The sequence below is a fragment of the Molossus molossus genome, unplaced genomic scaffold (genome assembly GCF_014108415.1).
Source record: "Molossus molossus isolate mMolMol1 unplaced genomic scaffold, mMolMol1.p scaffold_m16_p_6, whole genome shotgun sequence".
NCBI lineage: Eukaryota > Metazoa > Chordata > Mammalia > Chiroptera > Molossidae > Molossus > Molossus molossus.
This window is the reverse complement of record NW_023425399.1, coordinates 95,715,604-95,722,704: the sequence shown is the minus strand read 5'-3', so window position 1 is coordinate 95,722,704 and position 7,101 is coordinate 95,715,604. Positions and strand designations below refer to the sequence as shown.

The 7,101-nt window shown below is 44.2% G+C and overlaps 1 pseudogene; it reads right to left on the bottom strand.

Moving 5' to 3' along the window:
- Positions 1-4,871: 4,871 nt before the first annotated feature.
- Positions 4,872-6,677, bottom strand: LOC118619276 (annotated as a pseudogene).
- Positions 6,678-7,101: the final 424 nt, after the last annotated feature.

Here is a 7,101-nt window from a genome sequence, read left to right as displayed (position 1 = left end):
AGCAGCTTTGCTTTGTTTTGTTTTTCTCCAAACTCTCTTTCTAGCTTCAGCTGGACAACAGCTAAGGAATGCAGTGAGAGGCAAGGAAACAGCAGAGGGGCAGAAAGGAAACCAGCATGCGTCTCCCCAAATTTCTCCGTCCCCTTGAGCCACCAGGGATAATTCTGATAAATGAAAGCTCCTTCTAATTATTTTTATTATCATCACTATTCTAATAAAATCCACATTTTATAGCTCAAGATCTGACTAGAGTAATGTCCACAGACAAGAAGAACAGTGGAGAAATTAATGAACTGAATCCTCATTTGCGCTTCTGTATGGAAAGATGATAATTTGTTGGGTTTAATAAGCTCCGGGATGGAGCCTCTACCCTAGGCCAGCGCTGCCAGACCTGGGTACCCACTGGGTAATGCAAGGTGTGCGCCTCAAATATTTTTATGTCACTCATTTTCATTCCTTAATGGTCACTATTACTAACCAGATAAGAGAAAGACCTATAGACATAAAACAAACAGATGATTCGTTTTGACAACAGCAGCTTAAACAGGATGTTAATTAGCAGCCATAGAGACGCGAAGGTCCTGGATGGGAAAAATTACACAGACAAACCCACGGAAGGCTACACGTGCCAGGGCCCCATCCCTCACCATATGGCTGCAGTCTGGCGAATGGCTCGTTGGCAATTCATTACCATATCGCTGGGAACGCAGGAGCGCGGGGTTTGTGATTAGCCAGTTCACTATGCTCTCCTGGGCACCTCACGGGGCCCCCGAGGGCTTGCCTCTCCCATTGTGTTATTTTAAGGACACATGACAGGGAAGAAATGGCCCTTCCTTCTCCAGTTGCCTCAAAGTACTGTTTACTGGAAAGTTTGCTGGAATCAAGATAGAATCTTTCAAAAGAAAATAAACAAGCAAAAAAATCCCCGCAGTCATGAACTGTAGCCACAGCTGGGACCACTGGAAGATTCCAGGACATAAAAACAAAGATTTCCTCCTCCTTCCCTTCCATCCTACGGAGGACACATCAGCCAACCCATGAGTGCATTTCAGCGCCAGCAAGAGCATGATCGGAGAGAAATAAACACTAAACACCATTATAGAATGGGCTGCAGGAAGTCTGCTTCTCCAAGGGGCTCTATTACTAACTTTGGGTAAGTCAGTTTGACCCTTGAGCCTTAGTCTTGGGACCCTGCAAAATGGACACAGTCCTCTCTGTCTCACCCACTTCCCAGCGGTGTGGGGAGCATCGTGAGAGAAGGGTCTTTGATGGGGAAAATTACTCTGAATCCATGAGGCTGATTATGCTGCAGCAGACCAGCAGGTGAGCTATCAGAGAAATTTATCTTCAAATCATTAGCACAGGCGGGCAAAGAAGAAAGGGCATAGCTTCTCTCACCGGATCTACTACCCATGCAGGTCTGTCCACGTCTCTAATTTAGCATTTTAACTAGAGTTGCCAAGAAACAGTGTATGGGACTTTGGGTAAGGGGGAAAGAGTGGAAATCAGGCCTGAGAATGAATAGGAATGCATTTCACAGGGAATCAGAGAGTAGCAGGAACACACGAGGAATCTGAAGTACGTGAAGACTGGAGGGTGACATTGACAAACAACCAAGAATAGAAGGAATAGAAAAGGGAAGGACACCTAGGAACCAGACCTTCATACTGTGGCTCCGTGAGTGTGATTTGCTGGGCATTTGGCTGGGAAGGTGCGTGGCACCCAGAAGAAAGCCCTCAGTGAGGGGTTAACGTGGGCAGCATGGAGATGCCCCTTGCAGAGTTTGTTCTGAGAAGTCCACTGCGCCCATCCCCCAATCCTTTACAACCTGCCTCTCAGCAATAGTCCCAGGGCTGACATAAGGGTCCTGATGTCCTAAAAACATACACGATACTATCACGTGTCACAAACACTATCGCGTCTCTGCATCTGAAATATGACCAACAAGAAGCATGTTTGCCACAATCCCAGTGATCACGCATTTAATTAATTCTAATTTTGTTGCCATCTTCGGATTCAGAGGAGCTCTGAAGAAGACTCTCCAGGTCCCAGGTCCCTGGTAAGAATTGTACAGGGAAGTGTAAAATGAGACCTTCTTCTTATGATAAATGTCGCTCTAGCAAGAAGTAGACACATAAAAAAAAGAAAAGAAAAGAAAGAAACGATTTTTACTGATCATTCTTTAAGAAAAAAACCCAAAACCCAAATACAGGTCCTTCTCAGAATCTTGTGGTGGTTTTAAGAAAGGACTGTTCAGAGAATCTAGACCTGGGTCTGAGGTCCGAGTCTGACACCGATTCACGGTGCAACCTTGAACCAGTCAGTCGACTTCTTTAGGCCTGAGTGCCCTCAGCCACAGTGACGGTCAGGTCCGCTGGATCCCACTCGGAGCATCATCTCCAGAAGTGAGAGCCTGCAGACACCCGGGCGGTGCCTTTGCTTTGTGGATATTGCAGAATGGGTTTGGGCGCTTCTCATCTCTCCTATTCCAGCAGCCACGGTTCGATATTGTTGCCCATATTTATGATATTTGGGGGTGTAGTGACCCTTCCAACAGCACGAAACCCTGGATATGAAACTGTTCCTATGGGAATGAGATGTGTTTCACGGTTCACCCTCTAGACCTGGTGAGACCAGCCAAACCCGCACAGGGTGCCAGGTGCTCTGCTAGGCTCTGGGGTCCAAGGGTGAGAAGGCACAGTGTCTGCCCTGGAGAAGCTGACAGTCTGGTGGGGGGATCATTTCAGTACAAGATGCTATATGAAACGATACTATCAGAGGGTTGATTTCTCTAAGTGTTTCCCCCGGGCTCACCTGCGTTGGAGACAACGGGGGAGTTTGTTTAAGACACATTTCAGCCCCATTCCTGCCTCAAGAATCTTCCACCTGACACAAATGTTTATTATGGGAAAACTGAGCTGTGGGAACTCGCAGAACGATGGCACAGCATCCTGCCTTTATGACCACTTATCTGAGCACCCTGCTCCTCCAGGTGCTATGGGAAATCCAATAACATATAAGATAGAATCCATTCCCGCTGGGATCTTATAGCTTATATTTTTCTCTAGAGCCATAAAACCAGGACATCGTATTCAGGGAGAAGGGAGAAAAATCAGAGTTGGAGCTCATCCTTCATGATATTTGTCCTCGCGACAGCGGCAACAACCTGCCAGCTTCCTCCCCCAGGACTCTCCTGTTCCCAGAGCAGAACCCACTGGACCCACCCCAGGGAGACTTAGCCCCACCCATGACTCTGGAACTTGTCCAGTCCTAGCAAGGTGTTAAGTAGCCTGTGAGGGGTCCCTTGTCCCTGCTAGTCCTGCTCTGACCTTGTAACTCATTACTAGACCTCAGCTGCATTCTGGGCTCCCATTCCATCCTTATCTAGCATTCTGGGACCTCTGCATCCTTTGTTCATCCCTGTCTATGCCCGGGACATAGCCTTCACCTGTAGCCCTGTGAATGGAGGTAATGCCACCTTCTCTACCTGAGAAAGCAGAAGACAAAGCATTTTCATAAATAGCATTGCATTGGAACTACACATTTTACACAGAGAGATGATGTTATCTTTATTTTATACATTCAGGGGACTTAGTTAAGTTTACAAAGCTGGTGAATGGCAGACCCCAGTCTCAGATTGGGTCTCCTTACTCAACTGTAGTATGGGTCTATCACATAAGAATCAAAGGTCCTAGTCAAGGGGAATATCCATGGACAGAACACAACTGGAGAATCACTTTCTATCTTTTTCTGGGTATGTACAAGATTTGGAATGGCCTCTGATGCCCATGCTGAGCCAGTGTGCCAGAGTGGAAATAGCTTGGCACCGAGAACGCCTCTGTACCTCACTCTCTGTGAACTTGGGCAAGTTTTAGCTTTTCTTTGTTATTTATTTTAATAGTACAAGTTTTTATTTGCTAAATTTAACAAACTAAAAATCTAAAAATTATTATAATAATATTGAAAGATACTTTAAAAAAGACAAATGCAAATGAGAATATCTTATTGAAAAAATTAATTTTCAAAAATGTCTTAAATGAAATAAATATAATATCTACTACAATCTTTTTCTGTAAGAATCTCTAAGATGGGAAATACTAAAAATCAAGCTTCTTGTTTGTGAATCCCTAAAATGGGCATATCCCTTAAAAACTTTTTTTCTTATAAAGGACATGTAGAATACCCATATTTTCTTAAAATTTGTCCTAAAACAAGCTCTATCTTTAACACCCCAATTTTCTCTGTATATTAAGTTTACTTATTTTAAAATTAATGAAAAGATATCTAGACATAATTTCTAAGAAAACAATGAAGAGAGTAATTTATGCATGATGGTTTACAGAGAGAGTTTTGCTAAATAATGATGTAAAATCATGTTCAAAGGTCTGACAAAGCCTTTCTAATAATCAGCACTGCAGGTCTCAAAAAATGTTATAACAAAGGATGCTTCATGTGTGGTTACTAAATGAATCAAAGAGCCAGGAAGTAAAGCATTTGACATGGCTAATAATTTCATTGCTATTATACTAAAGGTCAGGCCAGAAGTCAATGGCATTTATATGCTGGAAGACTGTTTATCACTCAGCTCTTTAAATCACATCAAACACTGATTGACCAGATGTGACTGGACTTTACTGCTACAACTTTATGGTGTCTTTCAAGTATATGCAAATCTTTTAAGTGGGCACATATGCAAATGCACAAAAGAAATGAAATACAAACATTTAAGAGGATGAACAGAAATGGTTTTTTAAGCATAAACCACCCTGCCATTCAATTTTGAAGCTCTATCTTTTATTCACTAATTTGTCTCTGTTATTAGTAGTTTTCTATCCTATAAAGTTGTAGGTTGATAAGATGATCTGGGAATTTCAACTGGTTGTAAAAAAGAAATGTCTGCTTAGAGCAGCCTCTAACCAGAAGTATCTTGTTCTATGAGCAGCTGCCGTACTTTCAGCCACGTCTCTGACTTTTAGATAATTAACAGATCCGCTGAAGAACAGGAGCAGACCAAGTACAAGAAATATCCACCAAAGCCAATATTGTCCATTGAAACATCCAGTACAACTATCAGAAAACCTGACAATAAGGATCCACTTGACCAATGAAAGGCCAGACCCACAGATGGCACTATAACTTCCAACGATGGCACTGGTGACGCAGGAAGACAAAGTCCAAGCTAGTAGAAAGTGAACACCAGGAAGGACGCCAGCAGGAAAATCCCATCATTACCCACTCTGAGCTGGTCTGCATCCCTAAAGTCATCTGCTGGTGGACATTCCTCCTCCTGAATGCCTGGAGGTGCTTCTGCTGCTGCATCGGCCATTGCAGCAACTTTGCCTTCTCAGCTTCATCACACATAGGAAGAGAGGGAGCAATGATGTGGGGGCGGGGGGCACAGGATAAAACTCACTGTAAACTTCTGGGTCTGGGGTTGTAGGTACTTCGGCAGTAATAGCACAATAAGGTGGAAGAGAAGAGTCAGTCTTGAGTACTGATGCTGAACAGTCAGCACGGTCTGTGGAGTTGGGTTTGAAGTTGATGGTTGCTCTATAGCAGGTGATTCTGAATTAGCCTCTTCATTGCGAAGCACCTGGTAGCAGCCAGTCCCTGGCTGGTGATGAACCATCCTGCCCAGCTCAGAATCTAACTACCCAGTCAGCAAGTCTCCTAGGTGCTCAGCCCCCACCCCTCCAATCCCCAGTCAACAATATTGCTGCAAGGACCCTTCCATCTCTGTTTGTGTCACTGCAGTCACCAGAACTGGCTGTTTCACTTCCTGTTGCTCCTGCAGCATCAGCCACAGTTCAGTGAAGTTCTTAAGTGTTAGCCTGACTCTAAGGTTTCTTGTTGGTAAGATGGGAAAACAAATCCATGCCAGAGGGTATTGTTGAGTGGACTGAATGGTGTAGGCAATGTCCTTGGCTCCATAAAGGTTAGCCTCCTCTTCCTTTCCTCATTCTTCTGCACATGCAGCCCAAGATACTCGACCCCTCTCACTTTTGCAATGAAGGGCCAGTTTCAGCCTTCCCAAGTCCTGGAGACTGTTGAGAAAGGCCTCTTGCTGGGTTATCTGATTTTGACAGCGACCCGGCTTGTCCTCACCAGATAATAGTTAATTCCTCCCTTTCTACAGCACCATGGAAATCCTGTGTATGAAACTAGGTAGAACCTGGTGAAAAGGAAGAGATGGATCACCTTTAAGCTTGCCAGTGTGTCTGCACCTGTCCCTGAGCCCTACCACTCTGGATGCCAGCTCGGCACAGTGGAGCACAGAAGAAAGGGCTGGGGACAGGGGAGGGACAATGGTTCCAGCTGCAAGGTCTTTCTTGAGAGCTGGAAACCTGTGCACACCTGCTAGAGTCTATGAACACTCACACATCAGGGTGAAGCTAGGACTTCAGGTCTGGAAGTATTTTATGGAAACCCAGTATGCCAGAGAGACACCGGTGCTCCTGGGGCAGGTTCAAATATAGGCCAAGTGGCCAGGAAAAGTGATTATTTCTACAAAGGATAATCTTTCTCACGCACTGTATTATTTCTCTCTATGCCCCCTTTAAAAAAATAATAAGTAGCCAATTATTATCAATTTATTTGCTGCTCCTTATAATTACATTATCCATGATTAACTCACTGGAGTCTAATTTGACTTGAGCTGTTTTGTAGGAGTGCCCCATCGTTGGGCATGGTGGGACTCTCGAGAGTGCAGCCGCACTCTGTTGAGCTCATGAAGCTCAATTAATGCACATAGAGAGGAACAAAGAAGAAGATGAGAAATGGCAGGCGCCTCAGTCTTGCTGAGTTGCAAAGTCCCTCCACATTCATGATTTCATTTGATACTCACACCAGCTCTATGAGGCAGCTAGAATAGCTATTATCATCTCCGGTTTACAAACTGGGAAATGAACCCAGGGCAAATCGTAACATGGTGTCCAAGATAGGAATCAAACCCATGTTGACACCTCTGGTGGGTACATCTCTAAAGCTATTAATCAGTGATTTTAATGGTAATCAATTCTGTAGTGCTCTGAAGTTTACCAAATGTTTTCAAATTCCCCATCTCCTGTGTGTCAGAGAGAAATGCTAATACCCACTTTTACA